The following is a 22,711-nucleotide window of genomic DNA, read 5'->3' as shown; positions in this document are numbered from 1 at the left end:
TTGTGCTTTGTGACATTTATTTTCAAATAGCATCATAACCACAAAATTAGACAGAAATGAGAGACAAAGACCCAGAGATGACTCCAAACAGATTCCTAAAAGCATTCATCTAAAAAAAAAAAAAAAAAAAAAAAAATCTAGTGCCTCAGATTTCCTTCCCAGCATTTCTGGGAGTATACATTAAGTACTTAAAAATTTAAAATGTTACTCTGCCTTAGAGAGATCATCTCTAGCTGTCATCTTTATTGACAAGTCGGGGGAGGGGGACTCCCAGTCCTGGAGGTAAGTCGGGAAGACAGAGGCTCCCACACCGGCCCATCTCCGCGTCTGCGAGGAGGCCGGAGACGCCACGTCAGCCGGGCGGCAGCTCAGCTCCCCGGAGGCCCGGGGCGGCAGGGCAGGGCGAGGCCGGCAGGGCAGGGCAGGGGGAGGCCGGCAGGGCAGGGCGAGGCCGGCAGGGCAGGGCAGGGGGAGGCCGGCAGGGCAGGGCGAGGCCGGCAGGGCAGGGGGAGGCCGGCAGGGCAGGGCAGGGGGAGGCCGGCAGGGCAGGGGGAGGCCGGCAGGGCAGGGCAGGGGGAGGCCGGCAGGGCAGGGGGAGGCCGTCAGGGCAGGGCGAGGCCGGCAGGGCAGGGGGTTGCCGGCAGGGCAGGGGGAGGCCGGCAGGGCAGGGGGAGGCCGGCAGGGCAGCTGGGACCCAGCGGGGCGGGCCTGGGGCACCGAATGCTAACGGAAACACACAGCCGCCGCCTGCCCTCCTAAGCCGAGCACGCAGAGTCCACTTTGTCCCCGCAAGGGTCCAGCCAGTCACCCTCTCCGGTCGGGTCCCATGCCCCGCGACGGTGGGAAGCCCACGCCTTCCCTGGGGATCTGGGGATCGGCCCGTGCCCAGACTCCTAGTGCCATAAACCCGCCTGGCACTCAGCCCCCTCCGCCCAGCCGCGTCAGCGTGAGGGTCATTTTGCCTTCCCTGGCCAGGTCCTCGTCGCACTACATCAACCTAGGCCTAGATCTCCATCCCCTTCCATCATTGCACACATGCACACACGCACGCGCTCGCACGCACGCAGGAAAACACTCCTGGCAAATGTGGCACCTGTGCCTGGAAGTCCGAGAACACTGAAAACAGAATACGTCATACAAAAACTCACATTTTGTATCGGAAATCTCCATTCATAACAGTTCCTGGCCATTCTCTATGTCTCCTCCACCCTTCTCACGTCCTCGCTCCCTCACCAGCCAGTCAGGAGCAGACACACGTGTGCACTCTGTGGACGCACACGCACCCACACACAGTCCTCTCGCCTGGTGCAGAATGACTGCCCTCCCTGCACTTGCTCAACAGCGATTCCCTTGGAGTGACCAAGGCCAGGATTAGCACCATTGCGGAAGCCTTAAGTTCTTAGACGAAGACCACCCGGTCCTCTATTTCCAATACGGATGCTATGCGGTAGGATGGAAAGTTCTATTTACCTCATAGGTAAGCAGATACAATAATAAGCAAAGGGGTTCTCAGCTTTGCTGTTTTAATTCCCGCGTCGGGCGTGTTACCGAGCTGCGCCATATCCAAACTGCCTCTTGGAATTGCTCTCCTGCTTTCTAATTCCGTAGTACTTTCCAGAAACCACTGTGCAGGCCCTGGACTACCAACACTCTGCACGGACCCTCCTGTCTCCCCATCCAGCCCGGATGCTGCTGCCGGAATCACCTTCACAAATACCTGTTTCATAATCTCATTGTTTGGTTTAAGAACATGAAAGTTCCCTATTTCCAAATAATTGTTTCTAATTAAGCCAACCTTCCTCTGACCATGTATCTAACCAGCCCCGTTCCTTTTCACTTTTCTCTACAAACCCGCATGCGGCCAAGCAAACCTATGTTCGGACCCCGGTCAGGAGGATTTACTTAGACTCGAAAGCCTGTTACTCGCATGTCGATTGCAGGTCTACACCATTGCGTCCCCTTCCCCATCCACACGCGGCGGCTGGCACTTCAGAATGAGTCCATTTCCTGTCCTGTAAGCATGTCCCTGTTTGATGCCCCCCAACTGGGACCACTGCCCATCCCTCGGTCCCTTTATTAGTGAAGGACTCGGTCATCCCTGAGTATTGATCTAAACAAAATAGCTCTTGAGTTGAGCGTGTGCTGTGCCCTACGCACTTGGCATTGGACACCAAATTAATTGGTTCATTCAATTCACCAAAAAATGTTAAATATGTGTATTATTATCCCAGTTAACACATCAGAAAACCGATGCATCGATAGAACATGGCACAATAAGGTGTTGAACCCAGACAGAGTCCGTCACCTGTGCCTTAAGCACAATACTACAAAATTCTGAGCCAATTATGTAATCAACATCACAGAGTCATTGATGTCTGTAAAATCTGCTGATTCATCCGTACCATGAGCTACCCAAGGTAACCGGATGATTCCTTCTACCCTATTTGTTTTTATTCCTTGTCTTGTCTCTGTCGCTCTCTCTTGTGGATATTGGACTTAGAAGTAGGGCCATAGAAGGCAATCAAAGTGCAATGATGTAATATTTATTATTTTCATAGATAAAACTTGGTTACTGCTGTAGCCAATCTATCAGTACCAACTGTTCTCTAGTTCAACTGATTTTAAGAAGGACCAGTGAAAAGTAATAGTTTTATACCTAAAATTGCTTCAAGTCGTCCTCCAGAAGCCCTTTCCGGGCAGAATTGTTAGAAATTCTGCAAAATCAAATTCTTTCCAGACACCATAAGAATATCCTCTGCTCTTTTTCCTTATTTTCAATGAATAAAAAATAAGAAATGTAGCACTTCTATAGAATCAAATTTCTTTAGGAAAAAAAAAAACTGGAGAAAAATACTTCTAAAATATGTAAAAGTCAGTATTTGTTTCCAAAAATCCTAGGAGGAAGTAATCTGTCTTTCCTCCCCAGGCAAAAATGAGAGTCCATAACAACATTTAGATGATATACTTAAGTAAATATTGCCAGAATTTATTCTATAAAGAGTCAAATACCCCATTTCTGGAAGCCATTAGTGTTAGTGAGCCTTTACAGGTTGGCTTAGCCAACATATTGAATAGCCTTAAGGAACAGAATTAATCAAAGAAAGCAAAATCATATTTCTTCCTCAAAAATGTAATAGGAGAAAATTTGTAAAAGGGATAGAATAATCAAGGATTTATTTTATAATCGCCCCTTAAAAAGCCCACTCCCACTAACGCAAATTGTAAAACCCTCTGTAAAAAATGGGTATTTCATAGATGTGGGCTTTTAGTCTACCCATTCTTATTGGCTGCATAACGATACTTACACTCAATCTCCTGCTACCAACTAGAGAGGTAGGTTCAGGGATTTACTCTGGTGAATTTGTAATCCCTGCCTTGCAACTAGTCTACTCAGAAAAACACAAAGTAATTTTTATATTGCTCTTTGTTAAAGGGTATAAAGAAGTCCACTGGCAGGAAAAACAGTTATGCAATACATTCTAGGGCATCCTTCAAAATGCATGCTGCTTTCACTTACCTATTTTTCAGCTCTTCTCCATAAGCAGAAAACTGGCAACAGTATTCGGAGATGCACTTATTTTTTTCAAAAACTGGATATAAAAAAAATGAACTAAAATGCCTTCATAGAAATTGTGTTTATTTTAGATTAATTTGTGGAATCTGGCTTATTCACTTAATTTTTCTTTAAGATTTATTTACTCATGAGAGACCCAGGGAGAGAGGCAGAGACCCAGGCAGAGGGAGCAGCAGGCTCCCTGCAGGGTGCCCGATGCAGGACTTGATCCCGGGACCCCAGGGTCACACCTTGAGCCCAAGGCCGACGCCCCACCGCGGAGCCTCCCAGGCGCCCCTGGCTTACTCACTTAAAACTGTAGCCTCAGACTCTCTTGACTCACTTAAGGACTAACGTTAAAGACGTCCCGACAGCTTCGTGGGCCGAGAGGACTTTGCATCCTCCACCGTGAAAACAGAGTTTAAATATAAACACCAACCTTTGATAATGCTGATAAAAACCGCTTTTGTGGATAGAATAATCAGTGGAACTTTGTGATTGCATTAAACTCGTATCAGAAAAGGGGATACTATTAATTCTCAAAATACTCGAACTTAAAAGATACGTAATACTACGTACAGGTAATGGGGGGGGGAGGGAGCAGACAAAAGGGAACGAAAGTGTGCATCCATCCGAATAGGTGTTGGTCACTTAGGGGAGGAGGAGGAGGAAGAGGGGGAGGAGGAAGGCGGCTCTGCGCCCTGAGCGGCCCAAGCTGGCAGCCTCCATCCCGAGTGTCCTGCTGTGGACGCCTGGGCCGCGGCCTTACCCTCACCCCGCTACGCAGAGGGCGGACGACAGCAGCCAGCTCAGGCTTGCATCTTCTACTTTTTTCGGATTCTTTGGAGCAAACAGTTTGAGAGGAAGGAAGAGGAACAGCCAAGGGGATAAAGTGGCAAATACTTCCTTCCCAGGAGAAAGATAAAATGTGTTCACTGTCCGTGTTACCGGCTTGGGTTTGGTATTTGCTTTCCTGCCAAAGACTCAAACTGAGATCAGTGGGAGAAGCTCCTCTTCCTAGAGAACAGGAATTTCTAAACAATACCAGGCAGGGCAGAAATCGGCCAACCTGAGACTCTGCACAAGGTAGGAAAAAGTGTCCCCTCCTGAGGAATAAATCACAAAAAGAGAACTTTTCTTAAAAGACAAATTAGAAAAATCCCCCAGTCCAGGTAGATTAGATAGATGGTCCTCGATTCCTCTGGACTGAAGTCACCCAGGGCTTGGACCCTCAGCCCGGACAGCACAAGTTTAGCCTCCACCGGCCAGGCGCTCCTGTGGGATGCACGGTCTACACAGCCACCCGCCAGGCGCTCCTGTGCGGTGCACGGTCTACACAGCCACCCGCCGGGCGCTCCTGTGCGGTGCACAGTCTACACAACCACATGCCGAGTCCTGGGACACAGCGGGCAAGTCAGTTTTGTTGAAAGGCTTCATGTCTGACCACCCCGGGAAACTCATTTACTCTCCTCTGGTTACAACCTTGACCCCAAGATCCAGCAGCACCTTTCAGGCCTTGGCACATCCTGTTCCTTTTCCCAGAGCACCTTCTACGCCCTTCCTGGTCTACCTGGTGGCCACTACCCACCCTAGTTTAAATGTCACTTCTTCTCGAAGCTTTCTCCGAAGGGAAAGTTAAGAAAGAGGACAGGATGAGGCAGGAGACCGATGCTGCCTGAGGGAAACAGTCAGGAGCCAAGAGGAGCCAAATCTCAGTCTGAGAGTCAGACCGAACAAAAGAAATGTCTTGGGTTTAATCCGCTCTTTCCTCAACGTTGCTCTGCACTGTATACGGTGCGTCACACAGGGCTCGGGGCTTCCCGTATTTACTCATTCTGTGTATGTTTCTGGAATTCCTGCTTCCAAACGGGAAGGTTGCCTTTTGGAGTCACACAGACCTAAGGGTTGGCCCTTGATGAATTTCTTGAAGCCTCCGTTTCCCCAGATACCAAATGGGCATGATAGTCCCTACCCTACAGAGTGTCCCACTAGACACTTTCTAAATGTAGGTCCCTCCCATTCCCTTAGACGGCATGAGAGGTACGCTTACTTTCCCCCAAGTCTGCTAATTTGTAAACTGGGGCCAAAGCCATGTCTTGTTTAGATGGATGCTCCTTGTGTAGACTCACCGCCCCCCACCACAACACTTACACACAGTCTTTGTTCCATGAATACTTGACAGTGCATACAAGCCTGAGCACGGCCCCCCCCCGAGACCCTTAACAATTTTCAGGAGAAACACCGAAACTCTCCGTGATCACTGCAGTCCGCGACGAAGCCAACGCCAGGATATTGAGCACGACAGAAGCTGCTCTTTTCCTCGATGCTCATTCATTCATCCCAAGTACTTAAAGAGCCAAAGGCTCTAAGAAGAGAGAGTGGGGTGGGCAAGAGGCACCGTAGGCGGCGGGAGCTCGGGGGGAGGAGGGCAAAACCAAGGGGCCTGGGCCTCGGAGCCTGACCGAGGGCAGGAGACGCAGGCCAAGCCGTCAGGAGGCCGCAGGGGTGAGCACGCCCCGGGGGAATTCCGTGGGGAGCACAGCCGGGCAAGGCTGCGGGCCTGGGACTTGCTTTGCCCACAGGACGCCGGGCTGGGCGGGAGGAGAGGGCCGCGCGGGCCTGGAGCGACGGAGGGAAGGGCCGCGGGCAGGGCCTTGCCGGCCACGCTCCGGGCATGTTGGGCCGCGGAACAAGAGGCCTGAAGGCCGACTACCGACACGCTAACAGGGCGTGAATTCGTCGTGATCACGTGTTCTCCAGGCACGCGTATCTCTTCTCTTCTTTTCTACACCTACTTATTGACCATAAACTAGTCGTTGGGTCCATCCCTTAGAAGACAAGACCATTCGCCCTTCTCATGTCCTTTCTGATGACATGCGACCAGATAATCATATAAATGAATAAGGCACCTTTCCTGTGCTCACCCTGTGCTTTTAAAAGTAAGAATTTTGGTGGATTCATTGTTATCCATTTCCCTGTTTCTCTTGGAGTCATTTAAAATAGCATATTTTTCAGGTTAGGTTGATATGTTCAGTATATGGTATTTACACAAAAAAAAAAAAAACAAAAAAAAAGAAACAAAACCGTGACATCCGTTGTCTTTCTGAGCTAGCTGATTAAATTATCCAGCCAAAAAAATTAAAACGAAGACCATCGTCTCCATTGCTCTTAAGTGTGACAATATATGTCACCTAAGGGCGTGAAGGGATTGGAATTCCCATACCAGCATGAAATGGATTATAAAATCCAAAGTTGGGGTGCCCGGGTGGCTCAGTCGGTTAAGCGTCTGCCTTCAGCTCAGGTCGTGACCCCAGGGTCCTGGGATCGATTTCCACATGGGGCTCCCTGCTCAGTGGGGAGCCTGCTTCTCCTTCTGCCTCTCCCTACTGCTCCCCTGCTTGTGCTCTCGCTCTCAAATAAATAAACCAATTCTTTAAAAAAATTAGTATGGTTTATAGTATGGTTTATGGCCCAGGAATTCTATGTATTACAACCAAAGAGGTGCAGACTAGAAATTTACTGCAGCATCATTTATAATAGCAAGAACTATAAATCATCGAAATATCCATAAAATGGGATTGCTTAAATAAAAAAATATTTGGTGATTGTATAGTACAGTAAGCTGTGGTATTTGAGTCCATCTCTGATGGAATACTACACAACTGTTCAGAAGAGTACACGGGGTCCACATGGCACCTACGTGAACATATCCCAAAACATAACGTTAAATGCAAAAAGCAAATTGCAAAAAGGTAAATAGAGTGTTCAGTTTATGTAAATTCAGAAGATATACAAGCAACACCTATGGAGTCGTGCTGCCCAGTAAGGGCAAGTGGCTACTAAGCGTTTGAAATGCAGCCAGTGTGACGAAGAAACTGAATTGTCTCATTTTATTTATTTTAATGAATTTAAATTTTAATAACCAAAATGATGTGAAATGCTATTTCCATTAAACACAACCTTGATGTTTGACGGTATTACATTTCAGTCTGTCATCACGGAACATGCTCTACTGTGGTGCATGTGTACGTTTTGCTTTGTAAACGTGACTGCTGGAAAATGTTAAATTATACATGTGAAGTGCATTATATTTCTGGTAGACAGTATTGCAGTAGATTCCTCTTAAAGAAGTGTAAGCGTATTAAAAGCTTTTTTTCAGACTATTTTGAAATAGACTGAAAGGATCCACACTAAACAGGGAAGGAGGAAGGCGACAGATGTAGGAATTGGGATGAAAGGAAATTCTACTTTCTGGGGCGCCCGGGGGGCTCAGTAGTTGAGGGTCTGCCTCCGGCTCAGGGTGTGATCCTGGGGTCCCGGGATCGAGTCCCGCGTCGGGCTCCCTGCATGGAGCCTGCTTCTCCCTCCGCCTGTGTCTCTGCCTCTCTCTCTCTCTCTCTCTCTGTCTCTTATGAATAAATAACATCTTTAAAATAAAATAAAATAAATACTTTTAATGATGAAGCAAATATGCTACAATTGTCCATTTTAGGTCATGCGTATAAGCATATTTATCATATTACTCTTGGTACTTTCTGAGAGTTTTGCTGGTTTGTTGTCTTTTTTAGTTCTTAGGGTTTTTCTTTTCGTTAAGATTTTTCAAAAATAAAAAGGGGGCGAATAATAATTCTTTCTCAAGACACCCTTCCCTTTGGTCTTAGCCGGACTACCTCCCACTTGTCCCTCCAGATTCTGTTCAGGAGAAGGAGCGCTGTCGGGATAGAGAGCATCCCTCGCTGGGGCTCTCGTGATATCCAGGGGACTTGCATCTTATAGTGAGTGTATCTGTTTATTTCCCCCAATGGCTGATAATGTCCGAGTCACCTTTGTGCCCACAGAGCCGTCCTCACCCTCAGGTACGTAGGAGGCTTGTCCGGTTGGCTGAGTGAACCCAAGACTTTGGCTGGGTGCGCCCCATATCTGTGTGCATGGCGTTCCCAGCTTGTTTAGCTTTTCCCTTTAAGCCCCATATCCCAGCCCCAAACCCCCTCATGAGCAACCATCTTAACGCATCCAGAGTGCATCTCCTTCGTGGCACGTTCTTGTCGAATATATTCCTGTCCTGGGTGCAGAATGCGAAATGCGGTGCCTCACCTGGTTACCTGTGCTGCTTTCTTTCATTCCAAACTCTTCTCACGAAGCCGCACCTCTTGAAGCGGCATCCGCTCTGCTACGTGCACATTTAAAAGTGGTTTTAAGTGATGTACAGGGGATCCCTGGTGGCTCAGTGGTTTGGCATCTGCCTTCGGCCCAGGGCGTGATCCTGGAGACCCGGGATCGAGTCCCACGTCGGGCTCCCTGCACGGAGCCTGCTGCTCCCTCTGCCTGCGTCTCTGCCTCTCTCTCTCTGTCTCTGCGTCTCTCACGAATAAATAAATAAAATCTTTTTTAAAACTGATGTATAATACTTCAGGGTGTGCGCTCACTACACTTCGCTTCTCCACTTTGCAGCACACGGGGCTACTTCCCGGCCCCCCACGAGGGACTAACACGCTGCTCCCCGCTGTTCTGGGGGAAGCGCTCTGCACCGGGTGTGCAGGACCCCACGGCCGGCCCGCGGAGTGCACGTGCCTGACGGGGACCTTGAGCATCACTTGTATGTAATCCTTGTAAGCCTTTTGGGGTTTCCTCTTCTATAAAATGTTTGCTCATATCTTTTGCCCCTTTTCCTATTGCACTTGGTCTTTGTGCTGCCTCTTCCGTTCCAGTAGTTGATCTGTCTACTCTTAGATCGATACCATACCTTATTTATTATTACGGCTTTGTAGTATGCTTTAACATCTGGCTGGGAAAAAGTCTCCTCCGTACTTCATTTTTAAGGTTAACTTCTATAGTCCTAGACATTTATGCTTCCATATGTTTCTCTCCTTTGTTTAAAAAAATATATTATCGTGAATAGGGGTTAGACTTTATCAAAACACTTTTCTACTTAAAGAAAATTGTGAGGGGCACCTGGTTGGCTCAGTCAGAGGAGTATTGGACTCTTGATCTCAGGGTTGTGAGTTCAAGCCCCACATGGGTGTAGAGATTACTAAAAAAAAAATTTAATTTAAAAAATACTAAAGAAAAAGAAAGAAAATGGTGAGATGTCAATTCTCCCTAACTTGTCATAGAATGTAATGCAATCTCAATCAAAATGCCAGGAAGGCATTTTTTGTTGTTGTTGTTTTGTTTGTTTGGTTGGTTTTTTTTTAGAAATTGAGAAGCTGGGATCCCTGGGTGGCGCAGCGGTTTGGCGCCTGCCTTTGGCCCAGGGCGCGATCCTGGAGACCCGGGATCGAATCCCACGTCAGGCTCCCGGTGCATGGAGCCTGCTTCTCCCTCTGCCTGTGTCTCTGCCTCTCTCTCTCTCTCTCTGTGTGACTATCATAAATAAAAAAAAAAATTAAAAAAAAAAAAAAAGAAATTGAGAAGCTGATTCTAAACTTTATGTGAAAATACAAAGGACCTAAAATAACCAAGCAATCTTGAAGAAACTGGAGGGCTTGTACTATCATGTATCGTGAGATTTTGTAAAGCTAAAACAATGAAAAAAGTAAAAGACGGTGCAAAGATAAATGTCTTGGCCAAAACAGAACAGGGTCCAGAAACAAACCCACACATATACAGTTACCTGACTTACAAACAGAGGCACCGTTGAATTTCAGCAGGAAAAGAATAGTCTTTTCAGTAGACGGTGAGGAGTCAGTTAAATATCCACTTGGAAAAGGTAAACCTTAACCTCTACCTCACACACGCAAAAAAATTAAGATGGATCATAGAACCTAAATGTGAGAGATAAAACAATAAAACTTTTAAAAGATAATATAAAAGAATATCTTCATTACTCTGGAGTAGGAAAAGATCTCCCCAACAATACCCACAAGCACTAATCATAAAAGAAAAGATTGATAAATTGGACTTCATTATAATTAAGAACTTCTGTTCATCAAAAGACACCATTAAGAGAGTAAAAGGGCAAATCGTAGACTGGGAAAATATATTCCCAATCCATATATCCAATAAAGGATAGGTATCCCCCCAACAAAAATACTCCTACAAATCAATGCGAAAAAGACAACTCAATTTCTTAAATGTGCAAAGATTTGAACAAGCACTTCATAAAAGAGAATATCCAAACAGCTAATGAGCATATAAAAGAAGTTCAACTATATTAACCATCATTAATCATTGGGGAAAAGCAGAATAAAGTCAAAATGAGACACTATTACTCCACCATAATTACTAAAACTAAAAGGACTGACAATTCCAAGATATTGTGAGAGGAGGATGTGGGGCAACTGTATACACTCTCATACAATAGTGGGGAGTGTAAATTGGTTGAACTACTTTAGGAAATTGTCTGCGCAATGACTCAGCAGCTCCATTTATGGGTTCACACCCCCAAATAAATGAATACTTATAAAACATATTTAGAAGAATATTCATAGATGCTTTGTCCATAAGAGCCCAAAACTTAAAATAACCCAAATACACACTGAAGTAGAATGAATAAATGGTGGTACCACCATACAATGGAAAAATACAGAGCGATGAGAAAAACGACTGCATAGACAACAACATGCATGAATCTCATAGACCTAATGTGGAGCAGAAGAGGCTAGAAACAAAAAAATATATATACTATGGTTCCATTTGTATTAACTAAGATTGTACGAGGTAACTGATGGGTTCTAGAACTGTTTCATATCCTGATCTGGGGCTACACTGGTGTCCACGGATATAAAAATTCATCGAGCTGTGCACTTAAGATTATATACGTCTCTATAAGTTGTGCTTCAGTGAGAAAGTAAAAAATAATTTAAAATCATTATTTAGGATCTCTACATCTATATTCATAGATGGAAGGGGTTACAATTTTCTTTTCTTGCATTATCTTGCCTGGTTTGGGAATCAGAATTATACAAGCTTGGTGGCTTTCACCCTTTACTTTTTTTTTTTTTTTTTACTGTGGAAGAACCTCTCGGAGTCATTGTAAGGAGCAATTAAATAATATATGAGTACATCTTGAGTAACACGAAGTTCTGAAACATATAAGGAATCCTTCTCTTATCATTACCATTGCATTTCAGTTCTTCTCTTACGTATGTCAATAAGCCATCTGAACCGTTCACTCCACGTTGGAAATCGTTGCTCTGCAGTTTCAACAAGGACACCCCTTAAGATTCTGAATTAGTTTCACTTGGAAAAAGAGCAAGAGAAGGGTTTGTGGATGTGAATATCAAGTACAGATAATAGAAGTTAGCAGGAAGATACGAGTCGAGTTCTGAATGTGGTTTGGATAAAAATACACGAGAACTCACTTGTACTTGACTCTTAGCCTAAAAAGGAATATTAAATAAGTTATGATCCACTTCAATTTTCTCTAATTGTGGCCTATTTGCTGCCCTCCAAATTGCCTTTAATGTGAAACATGAAATCATTTCAAAACACTGAAAAGATGATATAGATGCCTTGCTTTAATAATTCCTGTGTCGTTTTCTAAGTCCTAAAAAAAATAAAATGCGATGCTTAAATATAATTATAAGAAGTGAACAAATCACCACATTTTTATACATTTTAGCTACTCTCAGGCTTGAGACTTGAGTGAGAAAACTTCCAGGGAAAGTATTAGAAGAACTGGCAAGGAGGGGTGGGGTCGTGTCAGGGGCTTTCACATTACATTTAACCCACAAGAAAACTCCGGGGAGAAAAATGTTATCCCCACTAAGCTTATAAAGAAACTGAGATCAGAGAGGTTAAGTGACGCGTGGACGATCGTATGTCCAGGAGACTCTCGTGCCGGGACCCGAACCAAGGTCTCTGCTTCCCCGAGGCCTACCGTCCTTCCACTCACACCAACAGGATGGGCAGAGCTTCCCACCCCATATTCGAAAATGAATTGGTGAAAACTGAAAAGTGGCTCAGAGCGATCACAGACACGCATTAGCTGTAACGGGCACATTTGAATGACATCTGAACATCTTGTGGTTTTGAAAAATCATCCCTTTTCCCAGCACGAGCAAAGCCCAAGCCCATTACATGTGGTTCATCTTCCAGAAGACGTCAACGTCTTCCCGTGTCTTTATGTCTCTGGCTCGTCAGACGTGCTGAAGACCCGAGCGCCTGCCAGTAAGCCCCGGGCTCGCTCTCTTCCGTAGGCTCTCTTAAAGCGTAATTAAGCGACGATCACAGGACTATTAAAAATTAAAGAATTATAAAAGTTAAATGTTTTCAACACATTCAGAGAACCCACAGGTAAATGAGAGTCGGAGGGACGGGCGGGGAACCAGACACCTGCAGCGGAGCCTCCGTCCCGGTGAATCACCCAGTGCAGCCCGTTTGCCGGTGGCGGAGCCCATCGGGGCACCTGGGGCCACAGGGCGGCCCCAGCCCACGCTCGGGCCCGGCAGGTCACCGAGGGCCACTGCGAGGGCGACAGGCACTCAGCCCTGGGACTCCTGCCGAGCCGCACGCGGTCCAGGGATCAGCGTCACAGCCACCCCTGAACCACCGCGGCTGGGGCCGGGAGAAGGCCTGATTCCCACTCTGACTCTGACGCTTCGGAGGGGACTAGTTACATTTCCAGGAGCAAGTTCCTTTCCCACGATGGCCTCGGAGAAGCCAAGCCTTCCCTTGTGACTTTCGATCCCAGTTTCCCTAATCTTAATTTTTCCGTGGCCCTGGGCCAGGTATTGGGGTGTTGGATGCCTTAGCTCCCCGAGTCACCGGATGGCGTGGTGACACCTGCTGTCCTGGGCCAGGAGACCGGGTCTGCTCAGACTGCTAAGCACTTTGAAAAAGAAATAGCAAAAAAAGAAAAAAGGAAAAAAAAAAAGAAATAGCTGTGGGGGAAAAATGACCATCTTTAGGGGAAAGTGCAATGTAAACAGCGTCTTCAAGTCTTTTAACTGCCTCTTTCAATTTATTCTGAACTTCTCTCGGCTCTTCAAAGTTACTCGACTCCTGCCCACTCAGGTCCTTATGTGTGAAAAGTGATTCCCTCATCTCGTCCCTGATCTGTGACCCCTGATTGACTCCTACCCACCCCAAAACCTCAGCGTAAGTGACCTTTCATCAAAAACCCTCTGTAAAGGCGGGACAGTGTCTGTCTTGGTCACCACTGTCCGACCAGCGCCTAGCACCGCCCCTGACACACGGAAGAGGCTCAATCAGTATTTCTTTTCTTTACTTAATTTAATGAATGAGTGTGGGATCTTGGGCAAAATCCGTCTAATCACCCTGGGCCTTTGTTTTCTCATCTGCAAATAAACAGCTAAAATAAATCATCTCCAGTGTCCCTTCAGCGCCAACATTCTGGGATTATGATTTGGGGATCAGCATCTCCTCATTGATTTTAAACCCTTTTTTCATTTTATCCTGCCTGATGGAATGAATCCACTTTACCAAGATCACTGCGATGCTTGGTTTTATATGTCAACTTGGCTAGACCACGAGATGCCCGGATATTGGGTCAAACGTTATTCTGGGTGTTTCTGTTGAGCATGTTTTAGATGAAATTAATGTTTAAATGGGTGGACTTGGGGATCCCTGGGTGGCTCAGCGGTTTGGTGCCTGCCTTCGACTCAGGACGCGATCCTGGAGTCCCGGGAACGAGTTCTGCGTCGGGCTCCTGGTGTGGAGCCTGCTTCTCCCTCCTCCTGTGTCTCTGCCTCTTTCTCTCTCTACATCTATCATAAATAAATAAATAAATAAATAAATAAATAAATCTTTTTATCGAATTGTTAAATAAATAAATAAATGGCTGGACTTTGAGGACGGCAAGTTGCGCCCATCGTGTAGGTGGGCCTCATGCAGCTCGAGGCCTGAATTGAAGAAAAAGCCCAAGCAGCCCCAAGCAAGAGAGAATTCTCCAGGAGACCAGCTTTGGACCTGGTCTGCCCATCAGCTCCTCCTGGCTCTCCGGGAGCAGACTCACACGGGAACATCGGCTCTCCCGGGTCTCCAGGCCGCCAGCACGCCCTGCAGATTCTGGATTGACAGCCTCCATCATTGTGTGAGCCAAATCCTTTTAATAAATATCTGTCTGTCTGTCTGTCTGTCTGGCCACATATTCCATTGGCTCTGATTCTCTGAAGAACCCTAATATAATCACAGTAGCCCTTCCTGTATCCCTGGAGAGCTAGCCAGTGTCTACTCTAAACCCGGGGCACTAGATTCGGACTCCAGGTTTGAAGAGCCGGAGAACACTGGTGCCGGGTACCTGTCAGAGTCAGCAGGATCCTTACTGGGTGCCAGGGCCCAGCCTGTCCATCTCTCCTCTATCCACCGGCCCCTCAGGCTGCCACTGACCCCGCGTGGAAGTGACGTGAGCGGCTCCAGTCCAGGCCAAGGGGGAGGACTCAGCTTTCCGCCGTCGTGGCTCACTGCACTCTGAGATGACCTTGGCTCTAACAAATAGGCTGAGCTGCCGTCTGGGCCCGTTGTCCCCGCCAGTCTCCTTCCCAGCACCAAAACAGCACCCGGGTCTAAGCCCAGGACAGTAGTCCTTGCTACCTGTCAACAGACTTCTCTGACGACAAACCCTCCAAGACCTGGAGGCAGCCTCCTAGTGCCGTGACCTAGGTGCTGCATTCCCTCGGCGCGCAGGTTTCTACCGACGCCAACGGAGTCTCCGGGCTGCGGCCTGCTCCCATTACCCTCTAAACCAAGATTTGCCTGGCTCCAGCTGCGGAGAGCGACGGCTATACGTTATCGAGTTAATTCAGACCCCAAGTTCAAGTCCCTACTCCATTTTCTTATTAAGGGAACTTTGACAAGTTTTCCAATCTCTCCAAGCTATTTCTTCATCTATGAAATAGGAGTAATATTACATCAAAGAGCTTTTCATAAAGATTACATAAAATAAACACATGAATATTCACAGAACAACAGCTAATAACTAGCACTCAATACATAGTTTCCTTTCCTTTCCCCCGTTTTCTGTCTCCATACAAGGGTACTATGAAACAATTAAAAAAGACTAATTAAGATCTATATAAATTTCCATGGATATGATCTTAAAGGCCTATTTTTGTGCTCTGATTTCACTGAAGCTTCTTTTTTCTTTTAAAATACCTCTTTTTAAAAAAAAAAAAGCTTTCATTTATTTATTCATGAGAAACACACAGAGAGAGAGAGAGAGAGAGAGAGGCAGAGACACAAGCAGAGGGAGAAGCAGGCTCCATGCAGGGAGCCCGATGCGGGACTCGATCCCAGGACTCCAGGACCACGCCCTGAGCCCAAGGCAGGTGCTAACCACTGAGCCACCCAGGGTTCTCCTCACTGAAGCTTCTAAGATGAGTATTTAAATTTCCAGAAGAAATAAGTCCTTTCCCACGATTGTCTCAGAGAAGCCAAGCCTTCCCTTGTGACTTGTAATTCTAGTTTCTCTAATCTTAGTTTTTCAGTGGCCTTGTGTGAAAAACACAAAGTCCAGAGCAGTGTTTGCAGAGTATTGCCATTTTTACACTAAAAAAAGTCACAAATATCTATACAGGTAGCTATTTCCATATATTTTCAAAAAGAAACAATAGTAGAACAAACCAAAAACAATGAATTATAATATAATGCTTATTTCTATGGCAATCAAAGGAACAGGGTGGAGACTGGCGTGAGAGCAAGAGGTATGTCTTGGTTATTATGAAAGAAACTTGCTTGATAACTTTCACTTTGGAATATGCAATTGTTTTATAATGAAAAAAATCAAAAAGGGGGGGAAAAATCTCTAAAAGTGGAAACTGAAAAATGATTGAAGCTAACTTTTTACTGTGATAATATAGACATAAACAGAGCCATTTTTTACCATTTTTAAGTACACAGTTCAGTGGCATTAATACATCCATATTGTGTTGCAACTATCACCATTGTCCATCTGTAGGACTTTTTCATCATCCAAACTGAAACCCTGTACTCCTTAAACAATACCTCCCCGTTCCACCTCCCCCAGCCCCCTGGTAACCATTATTCTGCTTTCTGACTCTGTGAATTTGGCAATGCTAGGGACCTCTGGAACCGGAGTCATATAGTATTTGTCCTTTTGTAGCTGACTTATACCACCTAGCATAATGTCCTCAAAGCTCATCCATGCTGGAGCCTATGTCAGAATCTCCTCCCTTTTTTTTTTAAAGATCTTATTTGTTTATTCATGAGACACAGAGAGAGGCAGAGACACAGGCAGAGGGAGAAGCAGGCTCCCTGTGGGGACTCGACATGGGACTCGAACCCAGGATCTCGGGATCACGATCTGAGCCGGAGGCAGAGGCTCTCAACCACTGAGCCACCCAGGTGCCCCTGCTCCCTTTTTAAGATTAAATAACATTCCGTTGTATGTGCATGCCACATTTTGTTTTCTCTCCTCATCTGTCTATGGAATCTTGGGTTGTTTCTACCTTTTGGAATCGGGAATAGTACTCTATGGACATGAGTATACAAATATCTATTTAAGTCTCTGTTTTTAGGGGCACCTATGAGCCTTTTTTTTTTTGTCTTGATTCAAACAAAGCAACAACAGCAGGAACTTTTTGGGACAAATGGTAAAACTTAAGTGTGAAATTGGTAGTAGATGATGGCTATTCTGTTAGATGTAGCAATGGTGCTAAGTGTGAGGAGGAATCCTCGCTATTAGTGACACTGAAGTGTTTACACATTAAATGATATAATGTCTGGGATTTGTTTTAAAATATCAGAATCAAACAGAAAGTTGTGGGGCCTGGTTATGGGGAAACAGGTGAAAAAAGACTGGCCAAATATTGGATAATTATTGAAACGGAGTTAATGAGCCTTTCAGATTCATTCCATCATACGATTCTCTCTACTTTTATATGTGGTTGGAAATTTTTACCATAGAAGTTAAAAATAAATTAAAAAAATTAAATGGAAAGCGCCTTGTTTGGAGACACCAAAACACTGAGGTTTAAAGAAAATAAGTTGATGAATTTAATCTCATTGGGGGCTTCACATTCTAACTTCAATGTATTATGTATTGGTAACAAAAGTATGCAAACTAACTTGGCTTTTGTGGGGGGAGGAGGTGGTTGTGTCATCAGGAACTGGCCCTCAGTTTCCAATTTCCAGAACCCTGCTTCATCAGCGCACAAGAAAATGACAATTTTATACCTTCGCAGGGAGCAGATACTCAAAAACACAACCAAGGACCCCCTTTTGACTGCATGCCAGGCTCCATGGAGGCTAACTGGTAAAATCAGAATGCATATTGCAGCAAAACCTTTCATAGTAAGTCACAAACACCGTAATCCTCATGAATTGTTTCTGTCTCTGCAGAAAACAGACCTTCCCCACAGCCCGCATGTAGGCAGCCCTCTGGCTCAGACCGAAGACCCCGCATTTTCTGTGCTTCAGGAGGATCTTCCTCACCACCTGCATTCATCCTGACAGCACCCTTCTTGTTGGACATACTTCCTGGTGCATCACAATCTTCAAATTTACAGTTTCTTTTTCATTGCTTACATTGTGTATTGGTTTCCCTCTCTGTGGCATGACTTTTTTTTTTAAAGATTTATTGATTTATTTTAAAGAGGGAGAGAGAACAAGCAGGGGGAGGGGCAGAGGGATGGAGAGAGGGAGAATCCTCAAGCGACTCCCCACTGAGCAGAGGGCCCAGCGAGGAGCTCCATCCCAGGCCCCTGAGATCACGACCTGATCCGAAATCAAGAGTCGGCTGCTCAGCCACCTGCGCCACCCCGGTGCCCCTGTGGCGTGACTTAGTTATATTCAAATAGCAACGCATATTTTTTCTTTAAATATTTAGATATTTAAATATCTAAATACTTTAGATATCTTCACACAAATATTAATTAATATTTAGTCTGAAGACCCAATACGAACCTGAGAAGGGCCATCTCCGTCTTTGCCTACCCGGTAGCTTTACAGTTGGGAGATGCGCGTAGCGACAGCCCTGCTGCTAAGTTAACTATTTCATAAGGTGAATTGTACGTGGAATTTCTACTCCGTTCTGCTCATCCCTAAAGGTTCTGAAATAACAGGCTGGCAACTGTCCCCATAAACAAGCCTAACATTTTTTCAGACCAAAGGAAAGCTGCATTTTCCATATGTGAAAAATACCTGAAATGAAAACAGTCAACTCGAACTCCAGGCAGCCAGCTGGGCGTTGGTTTACAAACACAATATCACATAAATTTAGTCTGTGTGGATTCTCACAACGATCACCAAGACCTCCTCCCCCTCCTCCCTCCTCCTCCTCCCCCTCCTCCTCCTCCAGTCTGCAGGTTCCAGCACACTAACAGCCAGATATCCCCACAGGAGTCACAACAGCTCCTAAAAAGCAAGAGAAACGTAACAATAGCTCTATGATGGAATCTTCAGCAAAGTAAGACGAGGACAAAAGTGAAATCGCTCATGACATGTGTTGCGTCACCAGGTTTGAAGGACAGGATCTATTTTTACGTTCTGCTCAAATCCACTGCCAAATTCAAAATCCAAAGGAGAAACTAAATAAAAAACTAAATAACTTTCACTCAAAAGCAACCTAACGGTGCACACGTGGGAGAAAGACAGAGTCAACCCGCCTAGGTCCGTCCACACGTGGGAGCACTAAAAAGAATGAGGAAAAGCTCTATAACCTGAGGTGGTGGATTCTTCTAGGATATATTGTGAGAGTCCCTACGATATGACACCTTTTATAAAAATCAAGGGGAAATAAGAAAATTAACATGTGTCCCCTCCTTTGTTTAAAAAGAAACACGGGGAGGATGAGCCAGAGACTGTCGCAGTTGGTCAAGCCCCGGGGGGAGAGAATAGGGGAAACAAATGGAGAGGAGGCATGGGGGCAAGTGTTAGTACCTCGAGGATGCCTTTTTGGAGAGATCTGTATTTAGAACCAGATCAGTGTTTCATATGCTCAAAAAAAAGAGGAAGAGGAAACTTATAAATGTTTATTCATTGTTTTCTTTCTTTCTTTCTTTCCTTTTCTTTTTTTTTTTTTTTTCTTGCCAAGAACAATATTCAGTGCATGTAATCAGGGTGCAGCTTGCTTGGTGGTTCTAGAAATGTTTTCTTTAGGCTTTGTAATCTACTTTTTTTATCTCGCACCACCATGATAACATAGACTAGCAATAGTTTGGCTTCCAAAATCTTATTAGAATAAAAGCCTTGAAAAAGCTCTCCTTTTGTTACAGTCAGTGAAGTAACACGTCTATAAAACCCAGAATCTAATTTTTAAAATATGCACATAATTGTGTACGTCCTTAAGTGACATTTGAAATCAGACTTGGGTGGGCCTAAGTTTGCAGATTCAAAGCAAATACCATGTTTTTGCCCTTTTATGCAGACATTGCCCTCCTTTACTTCTGCTTTGTTCGCTGTGGGGTCCTCCTGACAGCCTCCTTGTGGCCCCTCGGCCCACCCAAAAGAAGTGACAAGCTGTCAGAAGGTACCTCTGACGACACAGCTAACACCCAGGAGAAACTCTTTAAATAAGGTGGCATTAGCCTCGCTCCTACTAGAACACTCTTCTTTCTTTCCCTTGTCATTCTCCTTCTGGTCCATAAAATAATCCTCTTTCTCTCAATTTCACATTTTACAAGAGGCTTCATTTAGCTTAAATTTGAAAGACTAAACCTTTCGTTCCAGGATTTATATGATAAATTACATTCTCTCCATAAAGAGATAAATGAATAGGCCTGGAATACAAAGTTGTACGCGGCACACGCTAGACTTGACCCCTAAGATGAAGGATCACCTTGAGACCGTCTGAGATTTATTTTATTAATTAATCAATGTATCTATTTACTTGAGAGAGTGCGGAGGGGTGGGGGGGGAGAGGAAGAGCGAGAACCTGAAGCAGAGCCTGTGCTCAGCATCGAGCCCGACTGACACAACTTGATCCCTAGTAGGTGACGGCCTTTTTCTAGACAAGTTTATTGCTGGAACAGCTACAGCAAAACACAGAACCACGTCATCCATAAATTCAACTTTCTGCGGTAAAATCAGGTGATAAGCATCTTTTATGGTATTAACAGTGGGATCCTACATTTGAGACAGGGTTTAGACAAAATAATCCCCTAAAGCCCCTCTCACCTCGGAATGCACAGCCTATGAACTGTGTCATAATCAGGAACAAAAACAGCTTATCGATCCCTCTTTAGCATCGGGAACTAAGGCAAGAATTTGCACGAACCTGCAAGCCTTCGGGGGCACGCGAGCGCTCTGCACGGCCACAGGTGTGCGGGCTGGAGGGAGAGGGTGGCCCCGGCGGGGGTGGCACAGCCAGGCAGGCAGGGGGCGCGGGCACCCCCGAGGGAAGCGCCCCGAGGCCGGAGCAGGCCTGCATCCTGTCGCTGCGCTTGGCTCGCAGGGCACACACCTCTCCCGCATCCTCCCCCAGCGCAGCGCAGGCACCTTCAGGGCTGGCCCGCGGCCTTCTCTTCCTCCTTTAATGATCCTCAAGTTCAGTTTGCTCAGGTGGAGGAGACTTTCCTGAGCCCGAGTGTTGGTTCGAAATTTCAACCGGGAAACAAAAGCTACTAGCTTGAAAACGAAGTACTTCTACCCAAAACATAGCAACCTCCTCAACAAAGCGACAGTCACCGTCTAAGGAGACACAAACCCGCTCACAGCTGCGGGTATCACCCGGCATGCAGCTTAGCGTTTGCAAATTTACTACAAAACTCATGTCATTAAACGATTCGTGTTTCCCTGTTGATTTACTAGGCGGTTAAAAGTAGCCAGTGACTGTCATGAGGTCATAACTCGAGAATTAGTAAATCTTTTGTATCATGCTTATTAATGGAATATAATGCTTTTGGAAAATGTCAACAATAAAACATTCTAAGCATATAAATATAAGTAATGTGCTATGTTCAAATGATTCCCTTAACAACCTCTGAATGTCAAATAATTGTATCACAGGCCTAAACAGCATGACTGTCTTTCTCATCCATTTGCTTTTATTATATTGTAGGAATTTCTAGATTTTTTAGTACTTCGGGGAAAACTTCCATTAATTAATTCTAACTTTATATTCCATCAAAAAAAAAAAAAGGTCTCACCATTTTTAAACTTAGTATCTGTGCCAGTCAATGGATTTCCAAATTGTAATAACGTGGTTTTGTCACTGAGCGTAGGGTCATCACTGGCAGGGGCTGTTAACCTTCCACAGGGTGGGGGTTTATGCCTCACAAAGGGACAGTCGTTGGACCTGAGACAAGCAGGAAGTCCAGCAACAACAGACAACACACGACGTGGGATGTAGAACGTGTGCCAGGAAACCATCGTTTCACAGAAACTCCGTTAACAGAATTCCAGAATTTAGGAAACCGGGCTTTTTCATGGCTTTACTACCAGAAATAGAAGCCCAGGTTTAGACACTCGTAGGTGAGAGTTATTGGAGCCTCACTAAGCCAGGAATGGGTTAGAGCCCTCTCTCACTGGGCATTAACTTCTCTTTTTGTGCACCTACTAGTGAGATGCTCTTACTGCTTCACAAAGCTTTCTCCATATTAAAGGGAAAAAAGGAAAGAAATGCCTATGGGCGACTAGGAAAATAAAAGTGAGAAGACAAAATGAGGGGAAACAAAGAACTGGAAGCACATCGACTCACCAAAAGTCAAATTCACTTCTTCATTCATTCATTCGACAAATATTCCCCGGCCACCAGGATGTACTGGGCACTTCCTCATTTGACTTAGTCATGATGAGGCGCGACCTCTAAATACTCATTTTCTGAGGTATTCCCCGGGTCACAGCTCCAAGTTAGCAAATAAGAAAATGGGTGGATTTCCCGCGGGCCCACGAGCGCAGGAACCCCGGGTGTGCTGCCCGAGGCCTGCGGGCCTGCGGGGCTCTGCAGCCGGTCTCGGCTGGGCGCCCAGGCCAACTCCCACTCCGCGGGAGGACATCCGTGTATTTCTCTGTGGTTCAACCTCAAACGTCTCAAGGAAACATTTCAACGTCCAGATATTTCAGAAGAGCTGCTTCTGCTGTACTTACGGTCCGCGGTGGCAACCCTGATCCAGCGGAGGGGAGGGTCAGGTGGGGCCTTCCTGGGAGGGCAGGACGTGTGCAGCTGCCCCCTCGGTGAGTAGGCTGGGTCCCCGCGGGTGGCTGCCACCTAGATCTGTCCCCAGAGGCCGGCTAAGCGAAGGCCCAAGAACCTCACTTTGGGTGGTTGTAGGCTAAGCATTGCATTCTTGCTCCCTG

General features: G+C 45.7%; 1 long non-coding RNA gene across 1 annotated transcript in view; it reads right to left on the bottom strand.

The window, feature by feature from the left end:
* Positions 1-22,504, bottom strand: part of LOC144293633 (uncharacterized) — a 37,607-nt gene extending 15,103 nt beyond the window's left edge. The window contains exon 1 of the long non-coding RNA XR_013360817.1: positions 22,113-22,504. This is a non-coding gene — a long non-coding RNA (uncharacterized LOC144293633). The remainder of the gene's footprint in view (positions 1-22,112) is intronic.
* Between the last annotated feature and the right edge of the window lie 207 nt (positions 22,505-22,711).

Source organism: Canis aureus, chromosome 22 (genome assembly GCF_053574225.1).
Source record: "Canis aureus isolate CA01 chromosome 22, VMU_Caureus_v.1.0, whole genome shotgun sequence".
Taxonomy (NCBI): Eukaryota; Metazoa; Chordata; class Mammalia; order Carnivora; family Canidae; genus Canis; species Canis aureus.
The sequence above is the reverse complement of the archived record's forward strand: the minus strand, read 5'-3'. Positions and strand labels throughout refer to the sequence as shown.